Source organism: Eucyclogobius newberryi, unplaced genomic scaffold, assembly GCF_026437365.1.
Source record: "Eucyclogobius newberryi isolate DKJ021-1_F unplaced genomic scaffold, fEucNew1.0.hap1 SCAF_11, whole genome shotgun sequence".
Classification (NCBI taxonomy): Eukaryota; Metazoa; Chordata; class Actinopteri; order Gobiiformes; family Gobiidae; genus Eucyclogobius; species Eucyclogobius newberryi.
In genome coordinates, this window is record NW_027315735.1 from 24,615,055 (window position 1) to 24,632,257 (window position 17,203).

A 17,203-nucleotide genomic window follows, 5' to 3' on the forward strand; every position below is an offset into this window, starting at 1 on the left:
GTGCGTGGAGGTGAGGCCGACTATATCTAGTCGGTATCGCTCAACCTCCCGCACAAGCTCAGGCTCTTTCCCCCCCAGCGAGGTGACATTCCATGTCCCCAGAGTTAGTCTCTGTGTCTGGAGATCTGGTCGCCGAGGCCCCTGCCGTCGACTGCCGCCCAGATCTCTCTGCACCGGCCCCTTATGGATCCTCCTGCGGGTGGTGGGCCCATTCCATCCATACGTCGCCGATCCGGGCGACGTAAACGGCCTTGTTCTTTTACTCATCATAGAGGGCTTCGGAAGGCTGAACCATGTGATTATAATAACATGTGTCAGGGGCAAGACACTGGGCTGAACCATGTGGATTATATTAACCCCTGTCAGGGGCTAGACACTGGACTGAACCATGTGGATTATATTAACCTGTGTCAGGGCTGGACACTGGACTGAACCACATGAACCATGAATGTGATTTTCTGATCTCTCAAGCCTTGAATGTAGGACCAATGATCATACAGGAATAACCATACAGGGAACACTGTAATAACAAGGTTAAAAATCCATTCAAATGTATTTATAATAATGTTTCCCTTTTACCATAGCAAAATAAAGACTCATTAGCTCATACCAGTCACTATCACTATCCACTATCCTATATGATGATGATATATATTTCATTTAGACTTTTGTAGCCAATTGGCCAACATAACTTCCAAGTAAAATCATAATACAATATATATATATATTATATATTGTATTATGATTTTACTTACATGAATACCACAAAAGTCAAGATCAACTGTTAACTGTGTTGAAATGTTTTGCGCTTCTTATTCTTTCCAAAGGGCTTTTTTCCTGTCTGCAGTGCCTTAATTAACACTGGACTGAGGGGGAGTGTGAAGTCTAACTGTGGTAAAGTATAGTCACAAATAAGGATTTACATGTGAGCCAGAAAATCAATCCCCTAAACCTGCTGGCATCACGTTCCTCTGCTCCTGTCGAAAAAGGCTGCAGGCTACAATAAGAAATGCTACATAGGCAAAGGTACAGTGAATTTGTCCAGGCAGGTGAGTCATCGGTTTCAGCTGAAGCGCTAATTAAATACTGTTTAACCACTAGCACTGTCTTAGCAACCGAGCTGAACTTTAATTAATTGTGATGACATAATGCAAAATGACAGAATACCACAGGGTAATCCCATTAAAATGTTAACACATAAAAATAATTTACAACAAACTTTGTTTTGATATTCACCTTATTCTGGAAGCCTGTCTGGGCGCCGCCATACAAATTAACATAGAGCTGCCGACCTCAAGAGAAAATGAGTCCTACACAGACTAAAAGCCGTTTAGATCCAGGGAATAGATGCAGTGTTGACTTCTTGGTCACAAGAACATTGGATATTTTACACAAATCAACCTACTTTATAGCATAATAATGCCTTGTTCTCTATTTAAGCCAACGGAGTCCCCACTGGAACGGAAGTGCCTTTACAACGGAAGTGTCGATCACATGGGAAAAAGAGGGAAAATTGGGTGGGGGAATGAAGTCAATAGGACAGATCTAGATGTTTTTTATGTTTCTCTGATTGGGCGTGCCGTACCGCACCTTACTGCACCGCGCCTTACTGTACCGCGCCGTACCGCGCCTTGCTGCACCGCGCTATACTGCACCGTGCCTTACTGTACCGCGCCGTACCGCGCCTTACTGCACCGCGCTATACTGCACCACGCGTACTGCACTGCGCCTTGCGCCTTACTGTACCGCGCCGTACCGCACTGCGCCTTGCGCCAAACTGCACTGTGCCTTAATGCACCGTACTGCACCGCGCCGAACTGCGCTGCGCCTTGCGCCTTACTGCACAGTGCTGTACTGCACCGCGCCTTACTGCACAGTGCTGTACTGCACCGCGCCTTACTGCACAGTGCTGTACTGCACCATGCCTTACCATACCGGAAAACATGGCTTTTGTCTTCCTAAAGGTCCAATTTGTTCAGTAATCCCACCATCATTTCAGTGCGTCACCATCCAGTCTCTCAGGAACAAAATATCCTCCAGTTGATAGTTCAATTAGGCCCGAGCGCCACAAGCTGGCGAGAGGCCTATTAATCTCGTAAGGCCGTGCGAAGCACAGCTGCGAAAGTGCGCACGTAGTGCGCACGAAATCGAGCGCGAAGCGCTCGCCCACTTCCAAACACTCACTAACGCACTCCTTCACTCACGCACACCCCGTGCATACTAATTAGTAGTAGGAAAATGGAACATTACCGTTGTAAACGGGCGAAGCCCGTGCAAAAGTGCGCACAATGGTCAGACAGTTGCAACGCTGCCTTCGGCAGCGTTGCGGGAGCAATAGGCCCTCCGCCCTGCTGGGGCTCGGGCCTAATAATAATAATAATAATATTTTTAGCAAAAACAATATAGCCGTTTCCACTATAACAACACATTATACATCGTTTGAAAGCTCTAAGCCTTCCCGATGCCGCCATGGGGTGGAATCATCATTACGAGCGCTTACGCGCTCGTCACTCCCTATTCCGTCGGGATTCCCCGCCCACTCCCCATAGACTTCCATTGATTTGAGCAGATACAAGCATGGCCCATGCAGATACAGGGCCATGCTTGTATCTGCTCTGTTTGGTACCCCGTCGCCCCTGGCAAGTACAGTGAACTAGCCCATGCCGAAGGCATGGATCATGCATACTTACTCCTGCTATGACAGAAATAGTCAACAATTAGTGAATGGGCGTAGCCCATTCACTAATTGTTGACAACAGCAGCGCGAAGCGCTGCATTCCTCCAAAAACACTCCTGGCATCGTCCCGTACGCGAGAATCCATGCCGCAGGCATGGGCCATGCTTGTATCTGCTCAAATCAATGGAAGTCTATGGGGAGTGGGCGGGGCATCCCGACGGAATAGGGAGTGACGAGCGCGTAAGCGCTCGTAATGATGATTCCACCCCATGGCGGCATCGGGAAGGCTTAGAGCTTTCAAACAATGTATAATTTGTTGTTATAGTGGAAACGGCTATATTGTTTTTGCTAAAAATATTATTAGGCCCGAGCCCCAGCAGGGCGGAGGGCCTATTGCTCCCGCAACGCTGCCGAAGGCAGCGTTGCAACTGTCTGACCAAACATGCGGGCTGCGCCCGCATGTTTGGTACCCCGTCGCCTCTGGCAAGTACAGTGAACTAGCCCATGCCGAAGGCATGGATCATGCATACTTACTCCTGCTATGACAGAAAAAGTCAACAATGAGTGAATGGGCGTAGCGAAGCGCTGCATTCCTCCAAAAACCCTCCTGGCATCGTCCTGTACGCGAGAATCCATGCCGCAGGCATGGGCCATGCTTGTATCTGCTCAAATCAATGGAAGTCTATGGGGAGTGGGCGGGGAATCCCGACGGAATAGGGAGTGACGAGCGCGTAAGCGCTCGTAATGATGATTCCACCCCATGGCGGCATCGGGAAGGCTTAGAGCTTTCAAACGATGTATAATGTGTTGTTATAGTGGAAACGGCTATATTGTTTTTGCTAAAAATATTATTAGGCCCGAGCGCCACAAGCTGGCGAGAGGCCTATTAATCTCGTAAGGCCGCGCGAAGCACGGCTGCGAAAGTGCGCACGTAGTGCGCACGAAATCGAGCGCGAAGCGCTCGCCCACTTCCAAACACTCACTAACGCACTCCTCCACTCACGCACGCCCCGTGCATACTAATTAGTAGTAGGAAAATGGAACATTACCGTTGTAAACGGGCGAAGCCCGTGCAAAAGTGCGCACTAAACGAGCACTTTACATTGAGATGACGACCGCGAAGCGGTCGTCATCCCCATATAAAGCACTCATTTGCGCTAAGTAGCTCACGAATACGTTCCCCATCTCTTGCATGGTCCGTGCATATAAGCATGTAATGCAAAAATTGAACATTATTACTGTATAGAGGGCCAAAAACACAAAGTGGGCGGAGCCCACTTAAAATTAACGAAAGTACCCGTCAGTGACCAGGGACCCACACCATGAGGTAGGAAAGCGCCAGCGCTTTCCGAAAATGTATAGTTTATGATATTTGGAAAATGGGACACCTCTAAAAATCGTGCCTCTCTACATTCTGGCTATTTCCCTTTTCTAAAATAAAAAAATTGGCGCGTCAGCGCCCCCAAATGTACCAAAAATGCATTGAGAGATGGGAACTGACCCAAAAAAATCTGATCGTAGAATCATGAAATTTGGCGCCGAGGTAGATGGTGACAAGAGAAGTAAAAAATATTATTACGGCAACGCCGTCCGCCCAACCAAATGTCGGCCATATTGCTTCAAAAATGGCTAAACATGACTTCGGAGTTTTTCCAAACGTCGTACTTTTACGAACTCCTCCCAGGGCGTTGGCCCTAAAAAGCTGAAATTTGGTGAAAATGCTACTGAGGAGTGGGACATCAAAAGTTATCCAAATTACATTGATACCTCTCACGGTCTCGGTGCGGCGAAGCCGCAAACTGTAGCTAGAATTTCAGAAATCTCCCATATTTAAAATTTCTGCCGTTTGCGCAGATAAAGTCCGAATTGCGTCAAATTAGAATCAGTTGTTAAACTCTTTGCCCTAAACCTACTTGAAGTGAAATAAATTCATTTGGCGCCACAGCGCCCCTTACAGATTTTATATGGAGGTTAAATGTTTAGTTTTGCGAAATTATATGAAATTTGACACACAACTCAATTTTAGCATCCCCATCAAAAAAGTCAATGAGACCCATGTCATAATTGTTATGGCGTTGCCGTAACGATGACCGAAACCTTTCATGTTATTCCAATGGGGAAATCGCCAGAACATGTTTACACTTTAGACTTTCACAAACTCCTCCCAGGGCGTCAGCCCTATTAACCTGAAATTTGGTGAGACTCATCTTCAGGACCATCAAAAGTTATCCACATTTTCATTCAAAGAGTCACGGTGTCTGTGCGGCAAAGCTGCACATTTTGCCAAGAATTCAAAATAAAATAGCTTTTTGATGGTAAAACAAAGGGGAGAAGATGTGACAGCGTCACAGATTCAGCAGTAGGCGTAATAAAAGGACAATTGGGGCGCGTTAGCGCCCCCTCCTCTTGCGGAGTGGCGGCGGTGTGGCGGCGGCGTGGCGAGGGCCGATCATTGCCGCTTGCGGCTATATTTCAATTTATTTTTGTAATGCCCAAAATCACAACAACAGTTGCCTCTGAGAGTCTGACAGTCTGATAGTCTGGGCTCAGACATTTCATACTTTATCAGACATTCTGATATACCCTTATTCGTTGGCAGCTTAGCCAAACGAACACCTTTGGAACAGTAAATTGAGTTTATTGAACCTCACTTGGGAAAAGATCATCCATTTTTCCAGGATTTGTTGTTTTTGGTGTTGAAATTACAACAACAAATAACCTCTCTTCTTCTTGTAAAGTTTTTCTTGATGACTCTTTATGCAGCTTATATTATTTATATGAAGTTCTGCTCGGAACCACTCTACCACCCCCATAAACTCAAACAGCTGTTGCTATGTTGTCAACCGTATTCACCTTATTCTGGAAGTTGCCCTTAGCACCGCCATCCACCGAAGAAAGTCTAAATGACTAGAAAGTCATTTTCGGGCCGTCCGGGAAATTGGTGCAGTGTTGACTTGTTGGTCACATGAACATTGGACACTTTTCACAAATTGAAACTACTTGATGGCATATTTTAGTGGCAAGACTTTTTCCTCGTTCTCCACCATAAATGCAAATACAATGGAAGCGCTGATCTGTGGCAAAAAGAGGCAAAAGTGGGCAGGGCGGAATAAGGTCAATAGTGGCTATGCAGTTTTCATTACTGTGATAAGTTAATCAAAATGGCTAAAATGGTCCTTTTCATCTTGATTTCGCAAAAGAGAGTTACATTTACAATTAGCCATGCCAACTTTGAAAATCCAACCAATCACAGCACAGTTTAATGACAGCTCTACAATAACAAAGTTCTGCTTGGCCACTGCAACAAGAAGTTGTATCACAGGAGCTGTAACAAAATGATGTGATTTTTTACTCACTGTAGGTGTAAGAACAAACTTCTTGCTACTTGAAGTTTGCTACTTAATGTTAAAGGCGGTATGGACGATTTTTCAGCGTTTTGAGAACGCACGGGGAAGTGCGCATGCGCACTCCCCCGTGCGGACCGATACAACACACACGTGCGTTTGTTTATTAGCGCAACGGAGCGCATCGCATCGCTCGTCTCCCGTAGATTTCTGTCCACTTCTGCGTCAGCTCGATCTGTCTTTCTCCGTCTTCATTTTGCCCCGTACACTGAGGGAACTATATTATGATAGATCCATGCGCTTAGACACACGGAAACATGGGGACGAGCCTGACGCGGCTGCAGGTGAGCGGTAGGTGCGTTTTATGATTGATACGTGGCAGGACAAATGATTTATCCACGCCACGAGGAAATATGATAAAAAATTTGCTGAAAAAAATCGTCCATACCACCTTTAAGGTGTTTTAGCCTGCTGTAAGAAATCAGGCCAAAGGAAAGATTTGACTGGACAATATTCATGGGTCCTAAGTGATGTGACACACTTCTTGCCTCTGCCATGTTGAGGACAAAAAACGCAGGCTTACTGTAGGCTGTGCCAATAAAAAGTCTCAAAAGAAGGATTCCTCTCCTGTAACATCCCCAAAGACCCCACTTGTCGCTAGAAATGTGTAACTGTGGTTAGGAGAGACCAGTGGACTTACAGACATCACTTAAGACTGAGGCTGAGCTGTTTGTTTCGGGTCGTTAGCAGCTGGCTAATGCTAGTTTACATATTATTGTGTGGATGTGCTAATAAATGTTAGCCCACTTGCAGACAGTTTTAACAAGCCTAATTTCAAACTGTCTAGGTGTAATATTTTAGGATCAGACAAACAGCTCTTGAAAGCTTTGAGGGCTTGTCTGGTGCCCAGAGGGCTTGTGGAGAAGGCTTATCTGTTAGGTTTAAACATCTGCAAACGTTTGTTGTGGAAATTTGTCAGCGACTCACTGCTATGGACAAGGATAAAAACCCATAACTCCTGTCGTCTTGTATTAAACCCTTTTTTTATTTTTTAATGTTATGCACTGTTTTCCATTCCTATCTGCAGTGACGTCTTCAAAATGCCAGTGACAACAAACAGGTCTGACTGAAAACTATGTATAGCTATGATTGTGAATGACTTGAGTTGATTTACATATCCTAAATCTACAGGCACAAAAAGTCTCAGAGACAGTTGCTGCCCACTGACCCATACATAGACCTGTAGTCATTAATTAGTGTCCGGCCCTGTCTTCCTGTTGGCAAAGTGTTCTGTGCACAGAGTGCAACTGTCTTTATTGTCCAATCAGAGCTGGCCTTTTTCCAGCCTTAGAGGAGACTGAGAGAGCCTTATTGCATTCTTTGGCTCATAACTATGTCTTGAAGTGCACTCTTAGAGGAATGGAAAACCTAAACCAATGTTGTTACAATCCAGGCCCATCCAAGCCACTGTGCATGCTATATTATGTTCAATGTTATGAAATTCCAGTTTGATGAAGAGAATTGTAATGAATGTTTCTTAAATTAAACAGCTAATCTGTGCAAATAAACTCCAAATTTAATTGCTTAAAGGGTCGATGTCAACCAAATAAAAACAAAATAAATAAAATTGTAATAAAAAACATAATACACTAAAGATGATGTTGGCATTTCACTGAGAGCTTTTCTAAGAACCAAATGTTCCCATGTTAACAAATAGTCCTTTCAAATCCACCATCTTATAAATGTTTGAAATTGTGACATTTGACAAAAAAAACTTTTATAAGATAAACTTTCTTTATTGAGCACTGCGGTCTTCTGTGTTTAAGTGTGTACAGTGGAGGACACTGGTGCAAAGATCCCTGCATTACCATTGATTGGGAAGTTAATGAGTGTGCGGTTCTCACTGGAGGTTAAGTGCTTCACCCCTTGTCTTCCACCACATCTTACTCAGACTTCTCTTATACTGTCACACTATCTCCATGCACTCTTATGAACTTCTAGGGGATCAAATACCAATTAAAAATGTCTCAGTGTTCACAAACCAATCATCCATAACATTATGACCACCTGCTCTTTATTTGTTATGGTGACTGCTGCCCCATAAACAATCAACTGATGGACTGTGCATTCTGACCTTTAGGTTTGAAAAAAATAATATGTTATTCAATAAATTGTTTAAATGTTAGGGTTTACATGGATTGATATATTCTATCTACCATATCTACCTGGCTCAGTTATTTTACCACATTCATCACCTGAAGTTCACCGTTGTTTCTTGCTTGGACCATTGCCATGACCCGGATGACCACAAGATGACCCTCTCTTTGCTGAATCATTGTCATTTTGTCATTATTAAATCAGTGTAAATTCTAATCTTAGCTCATTTGCCCTGTTTTAAAAAGTCAGAAATAATAATAATAATAATTTGGTATTCACCTCACCAGAGTATATCATTTTTTCCATGATTGGTTGATACTCGCAGTACAGCATCACATCACATTGCTGTATTATGCTGATATTATCCTCGGGTCACCCCTCCTGCCTGTCTACCTTGTTGTTTTTCAGGCTGGCGTGTGTGTTCTCAACAAGGGCAGCTTTAAATGAACAAAACACAGATTACTTAAAGTTGAAGGCGACGTGCCATTTTGCTGCGCACTTTGAAAATCTCCAGTATGCATTTTTTTGTGCGGTGTGAAGTGTGTCGCCATCACCACCCACTCAGGCTGTCAGGTAAACAGCAGAAGTGACCCCAGCTTTTCCCCCCGGCGGATCAGTTTCTGCGATTGTACATAAATAAGCTCTGGCACTTTTATTGTATGTGTGTGACTCTCATTTTCAGTCTGTCACTTGCGTTTTCAATCTTGATTCTGAAATAGCATTGAACTCTAAAGTCGTTTGTGTAAAGGCCAATGTAATGAACCCGGAAATGTAATGAACCCAGAAATGTAATGAACCCAGAAATGCGTGGTTCTATTCGAGCAAGGGGTAAATAGGCTGGGTCAGCTTTTTTGTGTTTTTTTTTTACTAACAGTGGTACATAAGCTCCTTCTGGTGGTAACCGAGGCCCTCTACAGTTTTAATATGATACATTTTTAGCCCATTTTTGGCCTCCTTAGGATAGTTTATTGGATAGAAAGAAAGACCTGATTCAGCCCTATATAATTTGGACCTAGAATCGTCCTTTTTAAGACCCGTTATTCTGGTTATTATCTGGTTGTGCTCCGAAAGCCAGATCTGTTTATTAGATGGCACTTGGTGTGAAATGTTTGAGAACCACTAGACTATTTAAACCAGCTCTATATTGACAAAAAAATCCATGGTTTATTTATTTGCCTCACTTAGGGATGATCAAGTCAGTTTTACAGTCCCAGTGTGATTGCAGAAATATAAGTGCATTGCACACAGCAGTTAACAGTTCTTTTCCTGCAGTTGTTAAGCTTTTTCATGGCTTGAACTGGAAAGCTAAAGTGAAATGTAAAGCACACCATTCCAAAAAATCTTTAGCACAATTACTATGACAGACTAATTGTTACTGTCCCGGACACGGCAGATCTTCATCTCAGAATGGATAAAAATAACAACAGATTAATTTATTTCTTAACAGCTTCAAAACTAAATTTCTAATACTGCTTTCCTAAGACTGCTAACTTCCATGTGTATCCCAGGGTCCCACATCATGACACTGCATTCTTACCATTTTCATGCATTCATATCAATATACTGACATAATGTTTGGAGTCAATGAGCTCTGGAGCCGGAGCAGCAGCCAGCTGTGCCTCATTGTCACAGCAATAACATCCTCATGCAAACTGATGTGGGGGAAAATGAGGTTGATGCCCTGAGAAGAGTCCTAATATATTCCTGCATATTGCAATTACATGGGACATTTGTATTCATGTCCGTTCACTGCATCTCATTCATCTGAGGTGGGTTACATATTAGCATACATTTTCTGTCTTTTCAGGGCCTATCACTGGCTCAATGACTGAGATTGTATTTCTTGTACTTAGTTAGATTTATTGTCTTTTAAAAGCATATAATAAAGTATGTTTGAACCAGTATACTGAATTACCAATTCATGTGCTGCAGTAAGTAATCATTTCTCACCAGGATCATTTCTGGCCCCCAGTGGCTTAGTAGAGGGTATTGTTACTGTCCCCTAGTGTTTTTAATGTAATCTTATATGCATGTATACTGAATAGACATTGTCTTAGGAACTGTTCATCTTTTATTCACATTTAAATGATCTGACACCAGTCTGAGGCATACTGGATGGAAAAATGTTAATGTGTCCATCGAGACAATAATCAATACCCTATAGACCTTTAGGGAGACTAAATGAGACTTTTACATCTGAATGTTAATAATTGAGCTCTGTAAGCGCTGTTTTGATACATTGAGCATATCATTAAAGATCATTGAAAGAACCCATCAACTAAATACATAATGGTAAACTTTTTTATTTTCTGATTTGGTTCATTATGTCTTTACATTTTATTTTAATTCATTTCGGATTCTTATAGTCAGGCCTATTTTTTTGTAAGAACATCTTACACTATAAGTTTTGTATAAGAACATCTTACACTATTGTTATATTTCTGCAAAAAAATAATAATGGTATAATAGAGATGACATGAAGGGTTGAACACCCTCAGTGGAAGTAAAAGAGATGGAACTAACCCCTTTGTGAACACACATATTGCTCCATGGTTTATCATACACTTTAGACAAAAATGACTTGAGAAGACACTTCTCCTGGAACTCACATTCAAACGTTGTAGTGTGCCTGATAAAGTATAACCATGGCAAATGTATTTAAACCAATGCTGCCACCTAGTGTAGAATACATACACATACATCCTAAAGAATAAGTAGATATGTAAATCAGATATGTATAGTTTGTTTCAATAATAGAAAAGCATTTAATACATTACATTTTGTGAAGGATCTTGCACATTTTATAGACTAGCGTACATTTAGCCTTTTTTTAATTTTACACTTATCACTACAACATCTACTCATTATAAAAACTTTGAGCCTTATATCTGTAGTAGAATTGTCAACAACTCCAATCTAAAGTGATTTGGAAAAGGAGCAAGAGCCAGACATAAAAAGAAGCATATCAAGGTAAAGAAGAATAGCCAAATATTACAGTCGAGTAAGTTAATTAAGATATTGCTCAAAAAAGTAACAATGTTCAAAAGTAGTGACAATAATTATTCGAGTAAGTAAAGTATACACTGAATATACTTTTAATTCGACATGGTAACTGAGTGGCTAGCACTTTCACCTCACTGCAAGAATGTTCCAGCTATAATACCCTGACCAAAGCTAGTTCAAGATCCATGCTGAACTGCTCCTGACAGGTTTGCCCCTTAATTGAAGGATGGGTCAAATGCAGAGGACACATTTCCCTAGGAGTAACTAACTTACACCCACAATACTGGAATCGCCTACTGACTGTCTGGAGTAAGTAGTATTTACCACAACCTCCATTCATTTGCATCAGCCACAAGGAAGGGGATAAATCTGAGGCCATCATTTCCAAACAACTTTCGGAAAGATCTGAAAAATAATTTAGAACCCAAGTCATACTAGAAGCTGTAGTTTCTCTAACTTGAAAATGACACGCTCAGCGTTATAGAGCAGGCATTGTTCAGCTCTAACAAAAGGGGTGATTGGGCATTTCACAGACACAGTTCAAAGCACTGATGTAGGGCTGGGAATCATACAATATATACAAACATATAATATACAATATGATGATAATGTGTGTATCTTTTGTCTGTTTATGGTATATTATACGATCACCATTCTTAAAGAAACAAATCATTTTTTACAACAGTATTTCTTTGCCAAGCCACTGTCTTTGCTAATAATTTATGAAATGCACGCTGATCTATTGATGAGGTTATAGCAGCTTCCAATATTGACACTGTTTCATCGAATTAAAGCCACACTGTTTATCTTTCTTGAGGTGGTATGATACATGTTCCATGAAAATAGAAAGTTCAAACCATACTTCCATTCATTTTCCATGGAGATAGATATGTTTTTATGCCATACTGTGGTATATTTTAGCCAACGGAAAAACATTTCCATAGACAAGCAGGCAAAGAGTCGGACATTTAGTTGAGTAAAGTTACTCGTTGTTTTTGGATACCATACTTTTTATGCTAAAATATTTATTTTGAAGTAACATACATGAGTATAAGTTTCTGTTGCCCCCAGTGGTGATTCCTCCTGACTACTAGGGATGCTGAGTTTCCCCTTAAAGTTGTCTTTTTAAATGCATACTACTGTCATAAATGAAGACATTCAATTGTATTAAAGGTTTGTTTAATTTGTTTGATTTGGTAAGTTTGTTGCTCATGTACCGCTGCCTGACTGTGGCGTAGATGGCTGGCTGCTCCCGGCATCATCATGTCTATGTGAGAGAAGAATCTCATCCAATCGGAGCAGTGAGAAAACACAGCCGCTCTATAGATACTTGTGATTAAATAAAAATGTTTATATTGGGTCATTTGTGACATTCTCAGCTTGACCTGACCCTGCGGTGTCTCGCTTCTCACAGTGTCCGTGCTAGTAATTTGCGGTTAATTTGTGGCGTTCACTGCTCTGACCTCACTGCACCCCTCTTACCAGTTACTGGTTATTTTGTGTTTCTATATTAGGCTAGTTGCTAGTGGCGTTCCGCTTAACCTGACACATACTGGCCTCTTGTGTTGTAATACTGTGTTGCCGGTACCAGCACCAGACAGGTGCTGGTGTTGATGACAGGACCTTTGCCCTTGCTGTCTTGGAGTGGATCATCTTCGGGAAGCCTTGTCCTAATTATACTGTTAAGCCTCGATTTGTGCTGCCTTTGCCTTCAAAGACATTTCTGACTGGTCGTTTGTAGTGCCTCTGAGTCAATTGCCGGCTGGCCAGACTGGGGATCGCAAGTGTCCATCCGCGGCTACTCAAGATCCTCCACATAAGAAGACGGGGTCTGGAAAATTGTCGGCTGCCGTCTGAACTGACCCAAATGCGGACTGTTATACAGAATCTCCAAGTTGATTCTGGTCAGGCGGTAGCACAACAACAGGTGCGTGACACAGCCTTGGTATGTGATGTTATATCTGTGGCTGTGTAGAAATGATCTGACCAGAGGATCCAGATTGGGTTAAGAGTGGTTAATTTCTATTCAATTTATTTTTGTAACACCCAAAATCACAACAGCAGTTGTCTCGGAGGTTATCGGTTTAACATTTCCCGCTTTCCATGTGACACGAGATTGGCATGTGTTGTCTTTATTGCCTCCTTACAGACAGAAAGGCGCCATCACAATGCAGAAGACAAGAACAAAAGAACAAAACAAGTTCTGTAGAATATCAAATGGAGCCACGTAGACAGTCAAGGAATAAACATTTAACCCGCAGAGAAGTCGTAGTCTCTTCACTAAATTGGGCAGTTTATGCTGAAAGCACAGTGTGGGAATATCATGTGTCTACTGTTATCACTGTATTTGTATTAACTGTGTTTTCTTCACAAGTGATCCATTACATTGTATTTGCAAGATAAAGTTATCTGTTACATGTGGTTTCTAAAATATTTGTATCACAAAAAGTTCCTTTCTTGAACGAAGCTCTGATGTGTTGTAATTATGATTTAAATTGGGGTTTCTAACTAAAAGCGAAAATTTCTAATCAGCAACTTCTAATCAGAGAAGACAACTCCCCCTTATCAAGACACACCCCCTAATGCACTGTAGAAAGTTCAGAAATCAGTGGCAAACACTCAGTTCTTTTCCCCCCTTTTTCATTTTGCTCTGCAGACTTCATTTAGTGAAGTCTTATCTAGACTCGGATGCATGTGTTAGACTAAGGCCGTGGCTTTAACTGCTGATCATCACCAGTGAGGCTGTATTAATAATTGCTATAAGAGTTAGATTTGGCTCCCCAAGGATCAAACTTTTGTTAGCTATTCTTACATTTTACCCCTTATGATTGACCTTCAAAGTATTTGTTGATTCGTTAACACGATTTTTGTTACAAAGACCAGTGCCGAAACTAGTTGTTAGCTATCCTCCGGTGGTTAATTTTGCTAAATTAAGCTAAGGAGAGATGTGAAATCCTTCTGACGCCTACATCATCACTCACTCCGCCATCAGCAGACCTCAGCTGCTTCACCGTAATAAACCAATGCTCTAGAACTACAACGCAATCTGGTTCCTGCTGGCACGTAACTGGTATGGTTTTTCTAAATTAGCTCGGTTCTACAGATTCACCACCCCGGAGAAGAGAGAAGCTATCAACTCACAATAAGCCGATCTCAGCTTGTGGCCTTAAAATGCATAGTTTCAGATCTTGTAAGCTGCGTTTTTCCTCCGAGCAATGAACTGGCCTTTAATCAACCTCTGTTTAAACAAATCCTAAGTATAATGTGCTAGAGCTTATTAACTTGACTTGCTGGGTATTTTTGTATGCTGTTTTACACTGCTGATTTGACTATCTAGTAAATAAACCACACAAAATAATTATGTTTCCTGTAATTTTATGGTTACTGCACGAGTCACTAAACCGTTTATCTCCCTTCAGACTGAACGAACATAGTTTATTATAGTGTAAATAGCTCTTCCAAATCATGAAATTAGAATCCGTCTGAGTGCACTATAGGTTAGATATTTTTCTAGATAGATAGTCAGGCTCACTGGCCTCTTCAGGCTGACAGCAATGAGTCTGTTACGGCTGCTATATGGATAGCAGCCGGATGTTCTGCAGGAGGAGGGGGCCCCTTCTAGCCCCTTCCGGCAGCAGTCTTCAGCGTCCCACTTTGCGGTTCCTCCCTCTGAGGAATATATTAAGGAAATGCATACCTGTTGGACAGACCACAAGGTGTTTTCGAGGCATATTTCAGATGGCGGGGTCTTATCATTGATGCATATTCTGGCAGTGGAGCCAGGCATTGCCTCTCTCATTGTCCATCCTGTATCCACAGTGTCATGTTATAGATGACCTGCTTTGTCAGGCGTACAACATGGGAGCTCGTATGGGTTGCATTGAGAACTCATTGGCTGTGTCTGAACGTCCACACCAGTCCCCTAACCCCTCAATCATTATTTCAGTGCACTCAGACGGATTCTAACCCATGGCTCCCTACTTTCTCCTAGTCATGGGAATTGGGCGTCTGGGAGAAGAAAAATAAAAAGTCAGCAAAACAAAAATGTATTTGTGTAATAAACATTGGCCAAATCCATCTTCAACTTTTTGCTTTTAACTCAATCTAAGGTAAGCGACTAATGCTCGCAACTTTACATTCAGTTGTTTCACTGTTTGTTGTTATTGTTTTGACTCTCACAATGCATTGTGGTGCATATTGACTGGTCTAGTGACCAGCGATACCACTATAAAATGGCGTGACCCCTATTTAGTAGGGAATAGTTTGGACATTGGGACGCAGCCATTGTCCCATCTGATGCTTGGCCATGGCCATTATCTCATCAAATAAGAAATTCAAAGTTTACTGGACAAAGAGGCTATAGTTCCCATGGACCGCAATTCAAGATGTTGGCTGTCAGACAAGTGCTCCAGGCGCTCTTCCCAGGTGACTGATTATTTTCAGTCAGACTGATTATTTTCAGTCACCTGGGGAGAGCGTAGGAAGCATATTTTCATGTCCCAATTGCACCTCCACATTGGCGGTTTCTTCAATTCGCCTTTCGGGTGGAACACTTCCAGTTCTGCCATCCGGGCACTCTCTGTCTCCTTGGATGTTTGCAAGATGCGTTGTGGCAGCCTTGACCCCCTTGCAGACATGGGGTTGAGGATCCTGCCCTATTTGTGCTCCCAACCTCAAGCAGGCTCTTTGGGATATGAGACTGAGCCTGTGCTCAGGCATGGGGCCAACCTGGGTCTGTGGGTGAACTTGGTGAAGGGCTGCCTGGTGCCGTCACAGGTTACCACTTTTCTCTGGATGGTCCTTGACTCTCGTGCAGTGACTGTACGCCCTTCACCCAATGATATTCTGGACTTTTGACGGCCCCACACATCAGGATCACAGACAGCGGTGGCTAATCGTGTCTCCCCAGTGTCGGGTTTCTCTGTGCAGGTGGATGAATGAGGCCTTTGAGATGCAGGGCGTTCCGCAGGGTCCTCTTCCTGTCCAAAGGGAGGTTGTGCACACTGATGCATGTGCAATGTTGTTGTTGTTGTTGTGTTACTTTTAATAGCGGTTGGCACCCTACTAAAAAGGTGAATTTACCGCCACCTACTGTACGTTTGTGTTTGTAACTTTGTGTTTTACGGCATACCAAAGAAAAAAAAGAGAGAGAGAAGGTGAAAGAGAAAGAGAAAGAGAGAGAAACCAAAGAGCCAGCTCTTGGTTTGTGTTCCCTTTGGCAAAGCAGGCAACACATCGATGTGCTGGACTTCTTGGCTGTCCAACTCGCTCTGTGCCATTTCTTCCTGCATTTGCACGGCATCTGTCATGTAATGGTACTACGGTTCGACAACACCAGTGTGGGTTTTCATATAAGACCACCAGGGTAGCACCAGGTTTGTGGCCCTGTTGAGGATCGCGCAACAGTCTGAGTGCTATGCACATTTCAGGGGTGTGGAACGTGTCCGTGGATTTCCTGTAGTTCTAGTACCAGTCCTTCACAGTAGCCTACTCTTTGAACCAGGTTTAATAGTTATTGGCCTTCTACTTATTATTTTTATTTGTTGAACTGTTACTACCATAGTTGTTATTTATTTGTATTTATTTGATTCTTAATTATTTTAACTAAAACAAAACTAAATAGGATTTTTTTTAAATGCCCTGTATTTGCTTCATCCTATAGATAAGATAAGATAAGCCTTTATTCGTCCCACAATGGGGAAATTCCAGTGTTGCAACACAAAGTAGGTACATAAGTTAATAATAAAGAACAGATAACTTATAAAAAAACTTTTTAAAAAAACACTCTTAATAGAAAAGCTCTTATAAAACCTCTTATACTCTTAATACAAAGTAAAAAATAATAATAACAATAGTAACACTCTTATTTACAGCTGTTATATGGACAGAGAATATTGCACCAAGATGATTGACGTTATGTCATTGCACATGGATATGACAGTATAGTGACACCTGTTCACATGTTCAGGGATAACATAATAATGGCGTAAAACCACCGCCCCTATCTCCCCCCTGTGAGTAA